Below are 20,321 nucleotides of genomic sequence, written 5' to 3'. Positions count from 1 at the left end.
CAGACCTGAATCGGTCGCTGGGGCATCTCGTCTCGTGATGAGATGTTGCTTGCCCTCTGGCAAGCATCACCAGACTGCACCATATCATGACCATCATGGAAGATGGATGGCCAGAAGAAACCGGCATCAAAGACCTTCTTCGCCGTGGATGTGGCTCCATGGTGTCCTCCGGTCGGGCCCTCGTGGCAGTGTTTCAAGATCTTTCGAGCCTCGTCACCATACACACACCTACGCACGAGCTGATCGGCACCAACACGGAACAAGTAAGGATCCTCCCAAAAATAATGCTTGACATCAGAAAAGAATTTCTTCTTTTTCTGGTGAGTCAAACCCTTAAGCACGATCCCACTAGCAAGAAAATTCGCAATGTCAGCGAACCAAGGATGATCTTCATCACGCGTCTCGATATGCATGAGAAACTCGTGGGGGAAATTGTCATTTATGTGGAACCCCACTTGTTCCGATGAAGCTGAGCACTCAAGACGGGAGAGATGGTCGGCCGCGACATTCTCAGCACCCTTTTTGTCACGGATCTCAATGTCAAACTCCTGCAGCAACAAAATCCATCGAATAAGTCTCGGCTTCGCATCTTGTTTACTGAACAGATAATGAAGGGCTGCATGATCCGTGAACACAGTGGTCTTAGAAAGGACAAGATAAGACCGAAATTTATCGAATGCGAATACAACAGCAATGAGCTCCTTTTCAGTGGTCGTGTAATGCTCCTGCACATCGTTCAGCGTCCTACTCGCATAATAAATCGGATGAAAATGCTTATCCCGCCTTTGACCTAAAACCGCCCCGACTGCAAAGTCACTAGCATCACACATCAACTCGAAAGCTAGAGACCAGTCGGGGACAACCATAATAGGGGCATTCACCAATTTCTCCTTCAGAAGCTCGAACGCCCGAAGACATTCGGAGGAGAAAACAAACGGGGCATCTTTCTCAAGGAGTTTCGTCATCGGGCGGGCAATTTGGGAAAAGTCCTTTATCAATCGCCGATAAAATCCTGCGTGACCGAGAAAACTCCTAATAGACTTCACCGAATTGGGTGGCGGAAGCTTCGAAATGGTATCAATTTTGGCTCGATCAACCTCAAGCCCCGCCTGTGAAATCTTATGCCCTAGCACAATGCCCTCCTTCAACATGAAGTGGCATTTCTCCCAATTAAGAACAAGGTTAGCCTCCTCACATCGAGCCAGCATTCTCTCCAAATTTTTCAAACAATGATTAAAAGAACTCCCGAACACAGAAAAATCGTCCATGAAAACCTCCATGGAGTCCTGGATCATGTCATGAAAAATCGCCACCATGTATCTCTGAAACGTGGCTGGGGCATTACACAGTCCAAAGGGCATCCGCCGGTAGGCGAATGTGCCACAGGGACATGTGAATGTAGTCTTCTCCTGATCCTCATGAGAGATGGGGATCTGAAAGTATCCCGAGAAACCGTCAAGAAAGCAATAGTACATCTTTCCCGACAGTCGCTCCAACACCTGGTCAATGAAGGGGAGTGGAAAATGGTCTTTCCTCGTGGCATCATTGAGTTTGCAGTAGTCAATGCAAACTCTCCATCCCGTGACGGTACGTGTAGGAATCAACTCGTTCTTCTCATTAACAACAACCGTCATACTGCCCTTTTTCGGGACGACCTGCACCGGGCTCACCCATGGGGAATCAGAGATCGGATAAATCAATCCAGCATCGAGAAGCTTGATGACCTCTTTCTTCACAACGTGTTGCATATTAGGATTGAGACGCCGTTGGTGCTGCACCACGAGTTTGTACTCCTCCTCCATCAAGATCTTATGGGTACAAAAGGATGGACTGATCCCTTTTATATCCATGATCTTCCAGGCGATCACGTGCTTATGCCTCTTCAGAACCGCGAGTAACTTCACCCTCTCCTCTCTCGAAAAACTAGCTGAAATGATACCAGGAAGACGGGACCTGTCCTCTAAGAAGGCATACTCCAAATAGGACGGGAGCTCCTTAAGCTCAATAGATGGTGGGTCCACAACAGAAGGTTTTGCCTTAGGTTCGGCAACGCAATCAACATCCTCAATCCTCTCTAAACACTCAGGAGGCTCGTGATCCACACCACAGACTAACTCCTCAAATAGAGGTCCACTAACCAAGTCATAAATCCCTCCAACACACAACTGAGTATCCAAAGAGTACTCCTCACACGTGTCCTGTATGTGCTCACAAACGCAAGAATCGACAGTATCATTGTATAGCACGTCATCATGATCATGTGGGTGGCGCATGGATCTCCCAATATCAAAGGTCACCTCCTCGTCTCCAACTCTAAGTGTGAGTCTGCCGGTGCAGACATCAATGAGAGCTCTATCAGTGGCTAGGAAAGGTCGACCTAGGATGTGTGGTACATTTTTATCCTCATCCATGTCCAAGATCACAAAGTTAACAGGAAACACAAATTTGTCGATTTTCACAAGCATATTCTCAACTATACCCCTCGGGTATTTCACCAAGCGGTCAGGAAGCTGAATGCTCATGCGAGTAGGCTTACGCTCACCCAGGTCTAGCTTTGCAAAAACAGAATAAGGCATTAAGTTACTACTAGCACCTAGGTTGGCTAAAGCGTTACTAACTGACAAACTACCGATCAAACATGGAATGGTAAAACTGCCCGGATCGGTCATTTTTTTGGGCAGTTTATTCTGAAGGACCGCTGAACACTCCTCATTCAAAGTCACACAAGAAAGCTCCTCTAATTTCTTCTTATTCGAGAGGACCTCTTTCAGAAACTTAGCATACTTAGGCATTTCTTTCAACGCATCGAGAAACGGAAGATTAATGTGAAGCTGCTTAAAAAGTTCTAAGAATTTCCCGTGCTGCTCTTCCATCTTCTGCTTCTTCAAATGGCCTGGGTATGGAATGGGAGGAACATAAGTCCTGACTGGCTCACTGGTTTGTGCGGTACTTTCTGGGATTAACCTCAGTTGCACCTCACCAGGAGTCTCAGTCTCGATCTCATCGGCAATCAGTTTTGGTGTGGAAACCGATGCATCAACAGGAATGGTGGATCTACCACTCCTCAGGGTAATCGCCTTAGCCTCGGCATTCGGATTAATCTCAGTGTTACTCAGAAGGCTACCCTGTGGTCTCGTAGAGAGGAGCTGAGCAATCTGTCCAACCTGATTCTCAATGGTCTGAATAGACGCTTTCTGATTCCTTAACTCGAGATCGTGTCTTTGGAGAGTCTCATCAATCTTCAGGTTCCTCTGTTCAACTAGTTTGTTTGAGATCTCAGTTTTAGCCAAAAGCTGAGTCAAAAGATTTTCAACACTAGACCCACCACTAGACGTCACTACTGCTGGAACCCTGAAACTGAGGCTTTTGCTGGTAAGATTGGTTCTGGGGTTGATTCTGGTAATTTGGATTTCGGTCAAACCCTGGTGGCTTTTGATTTTGACTCTGATTTTGAGAGCCACCATTATCTTTCCAGCTGAAATTTGGGTGGTTTCTCCATCCCGGGTTATAGGAGTTGATGTAGGCATTGTTTTGGCGGCCCATAAAGTCAACATCCTCCACCATCATGGCCTGCTGGCACTGACTGGTCTGGTGTTTCCCGTCACACACCCCACAACGAGAGCTAGACTTAGCCAGATCGGATTGCATCTGGTCAAATCTTTTGGTCAAGGCTTCTAACTGAGCGGAAACAAGGGTATTAGAATCAACATGAAGAACGCCCTTAGTGGAAGGAATACTACAAGGCGGATTATATGCAAAACTCTTCGTAGCAGCTCGCTCCAAGACATCCAATGCCTCGTTGGGAGTACACCTACCGAAATCTCCTCCCGCAACCTGATCAACGACCTGCTTCTGTGATCCGAATAAAGCATTAAAGAACTTACGACAATGAAGACCGCGACTCAAACCGTGATGAGGGCATTTTCTCAACAAGCCCTTGAACCTCTCCCATGCAGCATGAAGTGACTCATCATCATCAACACAAAAACCAGTGATTTTTGCCCGGTATCTTGCAGTTTTATCGAGTGGGAAGTACTGAAGAAGAAACTGCTAAACCAATTGGTTCCAAGTGGTGATGGAACCGGAAGGGAGTGCCTCTAACCACTCCAAGGCAGCCCGCGAAGTGAGAACGGAAAAAGTCGGAGTCTCACGGCATCGTCCGTACACCCCTGGATCTTGAATGTCGCACATAAGCGAAGGAAATGCGCAACATTAGAATGAGGGTCCTCGTTCAAGAGGCCATGGAAAGAAACGGAATTTTCGACCATATAAATAATACTCGACTTGATCTCGAAACTCAAGGTAATCTCGGGCTCCGTGACACCGCTGCCATAGCCATCGAGGGACAGCGTGGCGAAGTCATCCATGCGACTTTGATTGTTCAGGTCCGCCATTTCTTCAACCTCGGGATTCGCGTCGTCCTCCACAACTTCGTTTTCAATGACCTCGGCAATCTCGCATGCTCTCCTCCTCAAACCTTCTCGAAGATGTCGCTAGGGTTCGGAAAGGGGGGAAACAAGATCAGGACCGGGTGTGGTGGACATGCATCACCCGAAAGAAACGCGGAATGGAAACAAACAACACACGGAAAACTGTCTAAAAATATAACTAAAATAAAATAAAACAATATGAATAAAAATGAAATAGACTAAAATAACATAGAGCAAAAATATCAACAAGGCAAATCAATTACTTGTATCGTTTTCAAAAGTAAAACACCGTGTCCCCGGCAACGGCGCCAAAAACTTGACGTGTGCGAATATATATATATAATTTGAATAAAAGTTTCACACAAATCGGGTTTTAAAAATGGTTTTCACCAACAACCAAACCACACACGAAAGGCAAGTGTACCTATCGTTTGTAGCAAAGTATCGGTAAGAACCGAGTGTCAATCCATGGACACGGCTAACTTTTGATACTAAATCTTTGTAATGAATTTAATCAAACAAACAATCCAAGTAATTTTTCAAGTAGCTAAACTAGCATACAACAATAACAAAGCAAATAAAATACAACTAACAATCAATCCAAACAAAGCTACTTAGACTATGCATCCACTTAAACTTAGTGACAAAATGACAATGATAATGGCAAACCTCATGTATTAAGCATCAATATCAAATTCCAATCAAGGCAACCTAATACTAACAACAAAACATCATGATGGGTATTCAACAAGTTAATAACCATAAATTAGTAAGTTTGTCAAAACTACCTAATCTCACAATTAAAGGAAAGCTAGCATGAAAACAACAAACTAACCACCTAGAATCATGTAAAATAGACAAGTTCAAGAACACTAGTTAAACACATGAGTCATTCAAATTAGCAAAATATAAACTAAGGATTATGGCCTTAATCTCTAGCAAACATTAACCAACTCAAAGAATCATATTATCACCATACAATCTTCTAATATCAAGTGATAGGTTTCATGTTCGTTAAAATTCATAACCAAGTTAATTTCCACTAGTCATTCCTAACTTAGTGATATAAACAAAGTATGCATACACAAACTAAGTTCATAAACAAATACTCAACACATAGTTTTCCAACATATTATGGCTAAGCATCTAACAAACTAACAAGACTAGGAATTAAAACAAGCATTCAACCATTAAACTCTATTCAAGAACATGTCATAAACTTGAAGAACACCAACTTGCCATAATCTTGCATAAATAAATATCACATAAGTAAAAGCTTCAACATACTCTAAGTAACAAAAGTATTAGCCCATAAGGCTTGATACAACAAACAAAATCAAAGTAGTCTTACAAAGCATTGTTAAGAACAAGAAATTGCAAACAAAGATGAATGATGATTGCTACTTGCAAGGATGATCACACAAGATGGAAGCCTTGAATTCTCTCTAACAAACACACAATAATTTTCCAGCAAGTTTAGAGAATTCCCCTAAGGCTCCACACTTGAAATGAGGACAATGGAAGTGTATTTATGCATTCTGGACGTATGGCACGGGCAGGTGCACGGGCACGCACGGCCGTGCACTAATGTGGAAAGTCAACCCGTTGCTTTAGTCTGACCAAAAAGTCAGATTTCTCTGTTTGGGCACGGGCATGCACGGGCTGGTTATTTTGAACTTTCTCAGCTGTAGAACATGCACTGGCTTGTACTGGCACATTTCCAGGTTGGCACGGGCCCATGCACGGGCTGGCATGGGCGTGCAGGTCTGGCAAATTGCTTGTTTTGTCCCCGAAATGCCATATTTTCATGTTTTCTTTGTCGGACGGGCATTCGGCCCTGCAAATTCACAAATAACTCAAATAAGTACCTAAAACAAGAATTTGCATGGAGTTCGGGATAAATATGAAGGTAATTTGATGCAATAAGATGTACACTTTGTGTTACATCAAAAAGTTGTGGTCAAAATTGTATTTCTTCTTATAAGAAGCGTAAACAAAGGATGTTTCTTCGTGAATAAGAAACGTAGTATATATGTGATGAATAAACAAAGGGAATAAAGGGTCTGAGTGTTTTTTAAAAGCAAGCGCTATATCAAGGTTAAAGCTATGCAAACAGACTAAAGGTCTGAAGCAAGATTGTTGATCTAGTTATTTATAAAAGGTTATTCTCGTACTATAGGTCCGAGGTAACAAGAAGCATAAATCAGTGAGACACACTGATTAAGAACAAAGGTGAATATGTCCAAACTCTTTGTTGCTTTATAAATCAAGACTTTAAATGTTTACACGGGATTGTGTATCCCTAAAACTTTATAAACAAAGGGAATTGCTAGCCCTCAGGCTATCGTATACTTACATCTGGATCCTTACATTTGTGGGTAGACGGTGCGCACACCGCACCACACTTTCTAATGCCTCCGGCACGTTGGGCTGAACCTAAGCAATGTCCGAGAGGAGATTATCTTGTATATTAAGTCCTTGATGCTGTGGTGTTCGCTGAGTGGTTTCGAGTTGAACAGGAGTTTATAATAGTAATACAGACTTTCAGAACGTGATTATTTCCTATGTCACATCGGGCCGAGGCCTATGATGCCTCGAGGGGATAATTAAGTATCAAAATTATTTTGTGTCAACGTGTTCACCAGCATATAGCTGACGTATTTTTCCCAACATTTCAGGAAAACAAGTATAATACAGGTAGCAAGGATTTGAATCACTCATGAAGATAGAGGCTCGCTATATGGAGATGGCTCAATTTTAATTATTAAAATAATATGAAAATGTTTATCAAAACTTTATATATCATATTTAGATATTCAATATCCGAAACGTTTTCAGAATAAATTAATATTTTTATTTGAAAGCACTTGGATATTTAAAATCCGAGAAGTTTTCAACATAAATAATCAATTTATTTTAAATAAAGTATTCTGCTAAAATGACCCGCAACTCTGATGTATTTAGAAAACAGGTACCAACTATTGATCACACGTCTAGGCCCTAAGTCAGGGTGTGACAGTATGTTGCTTGACTACCTTCGATTATTTGTTAAAAAAAGCAAGTGTTATGATAAATTCCGAATTAGGGCATGCAATATAAAGAAAAGATCAAAGGAAAGGTTGTGAATAGAGCACAAACTTACCGTTAAAAAAGAAAGAACATGGCACAAAAGTAGCATAATCTAAGAAAATTAAATTACCTTTTGAAGAAGGAAGAAGACGCAACTGGAACCAAAAAGGAGGATAAGCAGTATTACTAAAAGGTGTATGCAACGCATAAAAAGGTCAAACACGTGGTTGACCTAAACATCTCACAAAAGCAAGCATAAAACAGTTGTAAAATCTGCTTTGAAAGTTGTAAGAATTAGCTACAGTACAATGCAACTCACAAATTTATATATTTTTTTGGGGGTTTTAAAAGGGTTTCACAAACAAATGAGATGCTATAACTTGGTTTAAAATCAATCTTGGTTTGGTGAGACCCATGACCTGCTTATTTTTTTAATATAAAATTGTATCTTAATAAAAATAATAGACATAATTATAAAAATTGTCCTTTATCTTTACCCCAAATTTCACTCGTTGTTCTTTGTCTTCTAAATTGATATTTTTTGTCCTTTACGTTTCAGAATCTAACTGCGTTTCTCCTTTCAGCCTAACTCCATTAAAATCTTCGTTAAGTTATGTCAGCTGTTGGTCACGTGAGGGCAATACCGTCATTTCATGTCCCCTTCACATTCCCCCTAATATAAACCCACCCAATCCCCTGATCATTCAATAATTAATGACAAAGAAAATTAGGGTTCCAAGAACCACGGATTGTTCCCAAATCGATCATGTTTTTCTGCAAATGTGGAAAGTGGCAGTCATCCTCACATCATGGACACCCAAGAATCCCGGTCGTCGTCATGTCTGACCAGGTAATTGATGATAATGATTGGTTCTTGAAATTTTTGGTCTAGAATCATGTTTTTATGTCCAAATCCAGGATTCAAGATGTGGATTCATTGGTTGGTTCGATCGAAGGTGTGAAATATGTGCAGACATCATTCCAGGTTTGCATAGGGAAAAGAACAATCTTTAAGAGGCTCTTAAAAAGTTGTAACTTAATGAAATACTTGAAGGCAAACTAAATTCAAGTGAAGCCAATGCAAAGAAACTAAAGAAGATGTTGATTCTTAGTTGGCTAGGGTTTATTTTGTATGTAATGTTGCTTGATGCAAAGTGCAGATATGTAATGTTGTTGGTTTAGTTTGATTGGTAGGCCAGGTATGTCGGGTTGGTTTAAGTTTGGTTAAATGTAAGTGCGAATATGCACATCTTTTGTATCTGCACAACATGATGTAATAGTTCGATATCCTAATGATAGTGCCAAAATGCACATTTTTGTACCTGAACCTTATAGTTTGGTGCACATTTTGATTCAATTGACTGCACAATCTGATGTTTAACATAATTTGTTGTTTATCCATTACTATTGATTGCACAAACTCAAACACAATTTGCTTTAGCCAAACAGTTGGCTGCACCAAGTCAAACTAATCCAAAACATCCATTACACAAACTCAAAACTCAAGCTGATCCAACGCAATCTCAATGCTCAAACTGATCCAAAACCTGGTGATACAAACTCAAACATTTGACCATGTCTTTCACAAACTCAAAATTTAACAAAACCTAGTGATACAAATAGTTGACTGCACATAGTTGACTGTGCATAGTTAAACAAAATATATTATACAAGCTCAAAACTCATACTGATCCAAAAAATTGACAAACATTTGACACTTCAAAACACATAAACTTCATAATTTACATACAATCATTAGTTCAAAATACATAACCACTTAGACTACCTAATCAAGTCGGGTGCTCCCACAAGTCCCAAATACATAAAATCCTATCAAGTTTTCAAACTACATAACCAAAATACATAAATGAAGCAACATAACCAAGTCAACATATAATGAAGCAGGATCCCATTAAGCTGCCATTTTTTCCCTTCTTCTTAAGTGGCCTGTGCAAGTCCTCACATTATGGCTAGTGCTCTGACGTAGGCTGTCGTGGTCTACTCAAAAACAATTATTTAGAGACTTAAATACCTATAAACTAGTACGGCTAAGTAAGTTCGTCTCCACAGGAACTCAAGGAAAGTGCAAGTTTATTTAAATTGTAACTAATTATTTAACCTAAGCGGACAGACGATGTCAAGCAGTTTTTGAAAAAGATTAATTAAAACTAAATGATTACTTTTAAAGATTTGTAAATAATATTAAGAAAAGGTATGCATTCTAGGTTCGGTTAATGTCATATTTAACTTAATTCCAGATTTACTTGTCTTGATTGCGCAGTAATTACTAGACCTATTAGTTTAATTGTGATGACAAACGATACCCTAACCGAATTGTTAAAACAATTTAACTCGATCTACCTAATTACCAATATATATTTTATGAAAACTAATTAGGTGACAATAGTTGATGATTATAAATTCATTGACACAAGATTCCTAACCCTAAGTGTTGATGAATAAAACCAAACAAGTGATGCACTAATCAATAATCGAAAATATAAATTGTTTAAACAATCAAGCACTAAGTTGAACAAGATAGAATCAATAAAATCAAATCAAGTTCATAACATTAAGCATAGTAAATCTGGTCTTAAGAATAAATACAAAAAACCTTAGCCTAGAATGAACACGGAAATTTTAGCCGAACATGATCATGATGTCAGAACACTTATCTTTAAAGAACATGCAAACCCAAGATGAACCGGAAGCCTTGGAATGGTAGAAAATTGCCTTAAGCAGCCTCTTTTGCCTGTCGTGATCTACCGAATGGTGAGGCTAATGGGTTTATATAAGGCAAAACCTAGATTTGTTCGGTTTTAGGTCGGTTCGCGTCGGGCGAAGTTGCCATGGGCTTCATCTTCGCGTCGCGCGAAAGACAAAATAGTCGGGCTCAGATTGTTGCAACTTCGCGTCGCGCGAAGTTGTCCTGCCAAACATCTTCGCGTCGCGCGAAGATGCAAAATAACCAACAGATTTGTTTTCTTCTCTTTAACTGCCTCGTGATGCGTGCACTTCCAATCTCTCAGTTCTAAATCTTCATTCCAAGCTCGTAAATATTCTCAATAAGCTCCATAACTTCCAAGTTCCTGAAAACACATAACAACGCTTGAAGTACCAATGTTCATTCATTTATTTACCTAAAATTAACTAATTAATATATAAAATTAACTAACTTTTACCTAACCATCATGCTCCCACACCAGCTACATGCTCCTAAGGTGTTCTTCCTTGTCAATTTGCCAGTTGTTGGTACATCATCCTTTTCCACAACTGACCTTTTTCTTGCCTTCTTAGGTTTACCTGCCATAGTGTGATGTTTATGTGCTACAATGGTTGTAGGAGCCTCACATTTTGTCCACAAAGTCATCCCATTTATTGGATTAATTTTACAGGAATAATAAACTTCCACATATCCATTGTATGCACCGGGTGAACCCAACTTTCTAATTGTCCCCACCCTTTCTTCATTAGCAGCCATGAACCAAAGTGCAGCCACAGCATGTCTACAGGGCATACCTGTACCAGATAAAATTATCATTTTTATGCATTTTAAACAAGGCAACTTTAAACAATTAATTCAAACCATAACCAAATATACTCAACATATACCTGTGATTTCCCAGCCCCTGCAACTACAAGTCCTCATTGCCAAATTCACAACACGTGGATCAGTGGGTTTACCACTCACCTCATATAGATCCCCTCCATTCCACTGCACACTGATTGAGCTTGTTCGGATCTAGATCTTATGATGACATCGAGTTATTCGTCGATTAGGTATACGATTATGCTTGAATACGTTATGTGTGTGTACTGTGTGTTGAGAGTAAATTTGGATAGAGTAACGAGGCTTAATTGTGAATAATCAGAACTGTTGTATTAGAATAGATTACAGGGGTATATATAAGGAGATGACCTCATTCGTTAAGATAACCTTAACGAATGAGTCATTCGCTACATTGAAGACTTAACGAATGAGACATTCATTCGTTATACATTACACATACAGAATGGCCCTTCATTCGTTATGTTCCATTCGTTAAACAGGGTTAACGAATGAGACTTACATTAATACGAATGTGACATTTGTTACGGGGTAACGAATATGCCTTACAATAAGGGCGAATGTGACTATTTACATTAAACCCCCTATAAAATAAGACAATTACATTAAAAGACAAAATAAAGACCGAGACGTACTAAACATGTATCCACACACTCCCCCTCGTCTCGAGCTCTTTATCTTCAACGCTGGAACATCTTTGTATTCCAATCCACACAACTATGAATCTTGTATGCATAACAGACACGAACAACCTTCTGAAATTGCATAGCAAGTTCGTAGTCTCTTACGTTAGCGAACCTGATCTGACTAGTAAATAAAGCATCGTTGTCAGACTCAGATAAGTTAACGAGCCACATCGGATCAATAACACGTATAATCCTTGTGTTTGACTCGCTGCCCAATACGATAACCGCTTCAACTGTATGATTATCATAATGCCAATAATTAAACGAGGTGAATAGACTCTGAGGAAATATCTTCATCGGAGCCCTCTTCATTTTCTTTGGCGGCTTTACTTGTAGAATCATCTTCCTCCAGCCTGTGCGTTGATCAATCTCATCAATGTACTTCTGAGTCGGCACCTGTGGCTTGAAGAACTTGAAACCATAACAGGTTTCATGTAATAAATGATTATAGAACCACTCAGCCCACTGATCTTTCCCACGATTCACGAATGGTCTGTTGGCTAGTGTTCTAACATCCCACCTTGGCATCGATAAGATATCATGTGGGCGGCGCTTGAAGTAATAAATACGGTGTTCCCACTTCATGATATAAACCTTAAGATGAGAATCAAACTGCCATGCCACCAAATCACCTTTAACATCTTTATCAGGCTTGTACTTCTTCATCTGGTATGCAGATGCTCGAGCCTTTGCCAATTTGAATTCTTCCTGTTCGTGATAACGAAAGGCCTCGATCATCTTGTTCATTTTCTTCATATCATGCTCAAACATACCCTCCAAAGCACGTTTCTGTTTTCTTTCTTTAGCAGACATGTGACTTGTCTCTGCAGCTTTGTTCCATTTCTCGATCTCTTCTATTAATCAACGATCTGCTACATCAAAATGTTCTTTAGTGAAAAATGGAATACCTGAGTCGTTGTTATTGTCAGTGTAAAACTCAGGGTACTCCTCAGCAGTAACATCCTCAACTTCCACTTCATCAAATTCAGGCACATTCCCACGTGGAATGCCTGTTTTCGTACTTTCCTCAAACTCAACATCCACATCCACGCTCTTACCCAATTCCTCAACCTCCTCTTCATTTAGATCCAGAAGCAAGGCTATCTGCTCTTTAGTCAACGAATGATCTACAAACTCGCCTTCTTCGATCTCATCAGCATTCACCATACTATACACAATACCATTCATCCCAACAAACAGTATCATGTTAGCCGGTATAACATCAATCGGCTTGGCTCTTGCATAATCTTTGTATGGCACTATCTGCAAATTACTCTCTGACCCACCACCACTACCAGCCTCAACCTGATTACCTGCCGACGGTGCAGAACTACCGCCCGGTTGCTGATCAACACCTCCTTCACCATCTTTATCCTCCTCATCGTTCTTCAACTTCTCCAACTCATCATCCTTGCACGTAAGTTGAAGTATAATTTCGTCTTGCTTATCAATCCTCTCCCCCTGGGCAGCAACAAGGGCTTTAAGTTCCCTATTTTCACATTGAATAAACTGAATATGTCTAAACATATTCCACTGCTCTACCCGCATTTGTTCCTGGAATGACCGATCTGCTTGAATCTGGGTTTGTTGCATATGAACCAGATTCAACAAATTAAACCACTGGGCACCGGGAGACAACTCATAAAAATGTGGATGAAGTAGTTGCATCGAACCCTGAGGACGATTAAAAGTCATGAAAGAGTGCTCAGGTCTTGGCAACTGTGTAAGTGTAGCTGGAGTCACTGGAGTAGTTGGTTGTGGTGTAGTCTGAAGAACATCACCAAATACAGGATCTGGTCTTGCAGTAGTCATCAAAGTCATAGAAGGAGAAACTGGAGACACCGGAATATGAATCGGAGTCGGTGATCTTGGAATCCTTTGAGGCATAGGTGATGTAGGAATATGAGCTGAAATAGATACCGGTGGAGTAGATCGCTCGAACGGTTGACTAGGAATCTCAATACCAGATCCACGTCGCACCCTTTGCTTCTTTGGTTTTTCTCCCTTTTCCACCATATGTTCTTTGCCTTTACGCTTACGTTTCTGCTCATAAGTTAACTCAGCTTGTGGTCCTGGACCACCATCACCACCATCACCACCTTCACGCTCAGAATCGGAATCATCATGAGCCCAACGATCATTAGGTGGTGCAACATAATCAATGTTTGCAAGGTGACCAATCAAACGCTTAAATCTCGGTCGTTCTTCCAGACTCTGACGTCAGTAAGATCTTAAACGTCTCATCGTCTATTCATTCATTTGCTCAAGCTTCATAACATCATCTTCATCTTTAATCAAATCAGGCTGTAGATCATTGATCATCATCTGCAGATATCTTGGATACATAAGAAACTTGTGACGGCTCGTAAGATTTTCCTTCAAGTGATAATAAATCAATTCAGAGAAATTGAATGGTTTATTCAACACCAAGGAAACAAACACAGATTGTAGCATAACTCTACACTCGTCAAAACCACCTTTCCGTCCACCGAGACAATGTATCAACACATGAAGCAAATACTTGTATTGTTCACACAAGTTTGCCTTGTTGTACATTGATTTCCCCAGATCACCATTATACTTCACCCTTCCAAATAACCCACGTATCATACTCCAATCAAACTCGCATCTATCATCAATGGTATCACGAAATCCCAATGAATCTCGAATCACCCCAACATCAATCACTACTCGTTTATCTTGAATTACTGCCTCTATCTGATTCTCAGCCTCATTGTATCTGGCAGTATTCCAGAATGCTCGAATAATATTCTGATAAACAACCATACGAGTAGAGATGGACATGTAAATTCTTGAACTTGTCAAGAAACTAATCATGCCTCCAAAGATAGGTGAATCTTCAAACTTCGGCTCTAGATAAGCACATATATTGTGGCTTTTGTTCCATGATAATAATACTGGAGCTTGTTCAGGTTCAGCTTGAGCAGGTTGATCAGGGTTAGCCTCGGGGTTTTGCTCAGGAATAGGATTCTGAACATTCTCTTCGGCCATTTTTGTTTACATAAACAAAAATATTATTATAATATTCAAAATGATTAACGAATGTCCATCTCATAACGAATGAGACATTCATTATATATTAAATATCCTTCATTCGTTACAAATAACGAATCAAACTCATACGTTAAATCATTGACGTATCTGATTATGACAACGAATCTGATTTTATTATATTAACGAATCACTTCTGATTCGTTACCCTATTCGCTATCAGTAGAATACCTATTCGTTACTTTTAACGAATCATATAGTCATTCATTACCAAGTGAACGAATCTGACTATCATTCGTTCTCACAATAACGAATCTGACTTAATTAATCAATTTGACTAACAGGAGTCAATTTTTCAATTAATTTTGACTAAAACTACAGTCAACGACGACGATCATCGTCATTCAATCCCTAGAAATCATACTAATATCAAAATCAGATTCTATGAAATTAATCGGAAACTCGGTTAATACTCTTAAACATTGATTATCAATTAGAAATTTTATCAAAGTATATGTTTTAAATTGTTAACTGTTTAGTTTATGAACAATCATTAAAACAATCAATTAAACCCTAAACACCCGATGAAATATCATGAATCTGGTATCTCTGATATCGTCATTACCTGAATAATGCAAATATGTCAGTCAATTAGGCTATCAAACAGGTATAAGATCACAGAAAAATTTTGCAAGAGTTTTGTTAGGTTGGCGAGGAAATAGGAATAGGCGAATGAAAGTCCAATCGTCTGTCCTTAGGATTATAAATCTCAATTATTTCACGAATTACGAGGTCATTCGTTCAAATTTGAACTAATGAATGGCCTCATTCGTTAAATTAAGAACCCGATTCGTCATTCTTTTAGACGAATAAGTTGTCCCTTCGTTAAATTATAACGAATCTTATATTCACTCCACTTATTCGTTAACCTTTTAACGAATATAGGAGTCATTTGTTAAAATCTTAATGAATGATACATTAAATCATTCCATTCGTTAAAGGTTTAGATGAATGTCTTCCATTCTTTATGCACAACGGAAGCGAATGACAAAATAATGAATAAGAAACTTATTCGTTATGTTTAAATAACGAATGGCTTTACATCCGTTAAATCATTTAACGAACCACCAAATATCCTTAACGAATGAGATACAATCTCATTAAGGAATTAAATATTATTAAAAACCAATTAGGGTTTTTAAAGAATTAAATAATCAATAAAACCAATTAGGGTTTTGATTTTATACATTAAAATACCCGATCATTCCAAGATCGGTAATGTTTAAATTAAACGAATTTTTGAATAATCAAAACTGTTGTATTAGAATCGATTACAGGGGTATATATAAGGAGATGACCTCATTCGTTAAGATAACCTTAACGAATGAGTCATTCGCTACATTAAAGACTTAACGAATGAGACATTCATTCGTTATACATTACACATACCGAATGGCCCTTCATTCGTTATGTTCCATTCGTTAAACAGGGTTAACGAATGAGACTTACATTAATACGAATGTGACACATTCGTTACGGGGTAACGAACGTGCCTTACAATAAAGGAGAATGTGACTATTTACATTAAACCCCCTATAAAATAAGACTATTACATTAACAGGCAAAATAAAGACCAGGACATACTAAACATGTATCAACACACACTATAATGATTTGCATGTTTCTAGATTGCTTCAAACAATTGTGTGGACCTAGGTGTCAGCAAGCCTTCACTTTTATAAATAATACCAAGCACAGTCACAATCCTCCTCATTAAATACTCCCATACATACTCAAATGCAGATATGATGGGTCTGTCCCTGCCTTCCACAATTGCCGTAGTAAACCTCACACATATTGTTAAACATTACATCAGAAACTGCCCTTCATGTTATCAAAGTTGAACATTCATACCAAATAATGTAAAAGGATTATACAAGATAATAAGCAGACAATCTAATAAGTATCACATGCATACCAAATAATGTTAAAGTCTTTAAAAACTAACCAGAGTAGTGTGACCTGGACCATGATTAAGGTGGTATTTTTGGCAACCACAATTGTGCTTCCTTGTTGAATGCCTTTAACTCATTCATTGTAGTTATAAACTCAGGTTTTGTTATTAAGGTAGCACAATTGTATAACATGTTTTGTAAAGCACACCTCTAAATATTGCAAGCTTCATAGTCTCATGGATATGCTTAAGACAGTATATGTGCTCAACACATGGAAACAAACTTTGAATGGCTTGAAGAAGCCCCTGTTCAACATAAACAAAGGTTAAAAGATAACATAATGAAAAATAGCAAGTGAACCTTGAATTCCTTACCTTTTGTCTGTCACTCATGAAAGTAAACCTTGAATTCCTTCTTATTTCCAGATTTTCTACCAAAGTTGTAAGAACCAAGTCCATGAGCTAAGACTTTCTGCCTCCACAATTGCATAGCAGACATGATAGATTCCATTGTTGCTATCAAGACCCACTGCAGTAAGCATCTGACCTGGAAAGGTGCCTTTCATAAATGCACCATCTAGACCAAGAAAATCCCTGTTTAATGCTTTAAGCCCTTGTTTAATGATTTAAACCCCTGTTTTAAAGCAGCCAAATAAATATATATCCCTTTGAATTGTCTGGTTGTAGCTTCATGATCTGCGGGTACTTCAACCTCAATCTTAATAGTGCTACCTAGATTTTTAACAAGCAACTCATCAGCATACTCCCTAAGCCAAGAATATTGTTCCATGTAGTCCCCTTCAACCTTTTTCTTTGCTTTCATGTTAGCCCTGTATGCTTTCATCTTATGAACACCAGCACTATATTTCCTTCTAAATTGATCTTGAACTGCTTTAACAGGTATGTTAGGGTTCTCTTCAATCTGTTCTAACATCTCTTCAGGATAGAAAAGTAGATGTGCAAGCATATGTATTCCTTGATTGAATGCATGTGTGGTTGGTATTTAATGTCCTAACCACCTAAGATTGAGAATCTTTTTCTTTGGAAAGTAACATGACCCATGGACATTGATAAAGATGTTGATTTGTCCTTTTGCCTTACCACCAACATTTGTTTCTGGTCTTGTTCCTACTAGCCCCTTTCCCTTTGTCTTTTTGTTGCCACTAGCCCCTTTTCCTTTTCCTTTTTGCTTATGAACCCACTTCTTTTTACCAGTAACCCCTTCCCTTTGCTTTTATCTGTTTAGTTTTCGGTTAGCTAGCAACATGCACCCCATAGTCATCAACCTCAAACTCTCAAAGTATGTCTTAGAACCAGTATAAACTGCCATTACTCTTATATGCTCATCTTGTTTAATTTTAATTAACTTTCCAGTTTCAACTGCATGCTTTCTGATCAGCTTCTTAGCCTTTTCTTTTGTTCCAAATATTTGGCCAAGATAAAAGTTTTCTAGGTTTTCATTCGATCTTCTTATAATGTGTCAAATGTGTTTCCTTGTGCTGGTCTCATTCTCATATGATTCTGACCCACTCAGAAACTTCTCGTTGTCTATTACATCCTCACCTAAATCTAAACCTAGTGGCTGGGCAGTTTCTAAATCATCCCCATCTTCAACATCTGTATCAACATTCATCCTATAATCACTCATGTCCACTTCAGGGTCTGTCATGTTATTCTCCTCGTCCACAATATAATCAGTATCATCATCATCCTCAATTCCACCACTTCATTCATTATTAACCCTATCCACTTAATCACCATCATCGTCACTTCCACCACCTCCTTTTTAATAATCTCTATATCCTCTTTATCATTCCCAACCCCACTTTGATCACCAATGTCTACATCCTCTTTATAATTCCCAAACCCACAAGAATGACCAATATCTATATCCTCTTTATCATGACCAAACCCACTAAAATGACCAACATCTATATCCTTATTGCCAGCCCCACTAGATTGCCCAATATCCTACCTAGCCCTACTAGATTGCCTAACATCTGCATTTAACTTTAAAGGCACAATAGCAAATGGTCCAGATCCATCAATCTCTTCAATAGTGATGGGCTTAGACATACTTGATGAGGCAACAGTTCCTTTATGTATTTAATACCATGAGTAGTATAAACATGGATGAGCTTATTCTCTTCCACATGTGTAGCTAAGTTCAAACAATCTTTGTCACTACTTAAGTGTTCAAGGCCATTGTCTAAGCTCTTTTCAGGATGTAAGAACTGGTAGTACATTGGCATAGTCCCATTGTAGCCTAACATATCCAACATCAGAACAAGCTCATGAATTGAAAACTTGTCTATGTCTATCAAGTCCACAAACCTTATCTTACCTCCCACATAGGTAAGGTCTAGAGGTGTTGTTAACCTACCAACAGTATACAAGAAAAAATTGAAAAGACTTGGACACAAGTCTGCAAAAAAACAAGTTTTTTAAGCTAATCAACAGTTAATCGTCACCTAGGGTTACAAATTTGAGCAAAAGATGCAATTACCATACACTTCAACGAGGTCAACTTCTTCGATTGTTTCTCGTATGAACCAATCCGAATCACCCATCGGAGTTGATGATAGGAGTTTTGTGGCTAAACACTAAATTATCGAAGAACGAGGATGAAGGAGTTGATTAGATGAACGATCAGGAGTTGGGTGGAATTATATTGGGGGAAATGTGAAAGGAGACATGAAATGACGGTATTGCCCTCACGTGACCAACAGATGACATAACTTAGCGAAGATTTTTAACGGATTTAAGCTGAAAGAACAAACGTTGTTACATTCTGAAACGTAAAGGACAAAAAATATCAATTTAGAAGATGAAAGACCACAAGTGAAATTTGGGGTGATGATAAAGGAAAATTTCTACAATTCTGTCTAAATAATATCTTTTTATTTAAATAAATCTGGATATTAATTTTTATTATATCCCTATATTATTGAATTTTCATATCAAATATTTGGTGAGATTAATATTAATTTAGTAAGATGTTATAACATGTTTAAGGGCTAACTGGGTTTGTTGAAACCTATACCCGTAAATTCGGGTCAAATGCATAAGAAGCCTCGATTTACAAATAAAACAATCTGGTGGCTTGAGAGAATATAGGAATCAATTAGAGAGCTTTTAAAGGTTTCGTTTATATATATTTAAGACAAGTTTTGGCCCCGCGTTACGGGGGTTTATTTAGGTTTTTGTTTTTAATCATTTTACTATTTTATTAGTGACTTGTTTTATTTTTTAACGGTGTTTCGTTTTGATTTAGTACAATTAGCTTGTAATGCTCATTATATTTTTATGCTTAAGCTATTTCAATTGTGATGCGTAGTTTATTTAGATTTTAACAAACAAACATAAACGAACACGAACATCCATTTTTAAATGAACAAACATGAACACAAATATTTGTCTTATGAAATGTATGTATCGTTTTTGTCCTTAATCGCATGCTTTATCATTCGTTAAATTAACATAAATGATTTTGGTGTCACGTCATGAGTTGGAAGAGGTGGCGATCATTCCTGAGGTCTTCCCTAGGATAAAACTTGCAATAAGCCCCCTTCATGCACTGCACGACAACTCCGTGACCATCA

General features: G+C 38.6%; 1 non-coding gene across 1 annotated transcript; it reads left to right on the top strand.

Annotated features, from left to right (window-relative positions):
* The first annotated feature begins 3,904 nt into the window (after positions 1 to 3,904).
* On the top strand, positions 3,905 to 4,009 carry LOC143573091 (small nucleolar RNA R71). The gene has a single exon (XR_013142364.1). It is a non-coding gene; the product is annotated as a small nucleolar RNA R71 (small nucleolar RNA).
* Positions 4,010 to 20,321: the final 16,312 nt, after the last annotated feature.

Source organism: Bidens hawaiensis, unplaced genomic scaffold, assembly GCF_021521415.1.
Source record: "Bidens hawaiensis isolate Kalapana, Puna unplaced genomic scaffold, B.hawaiensis_p1.1 tig00026194_1, whole genome shotgun sequence".
Taxonomy (NCBI): Eukaryota; Viridiplantae; Streptophyta; class Magnoliopsida; order Asterales; family Asteraceae; genus Bidens; species Bidens hawaiensis.
Note: the sequence above shows the minus strand (reverse complement) of the source record. Positions and strands in the feature narration are given on the sequence as shown.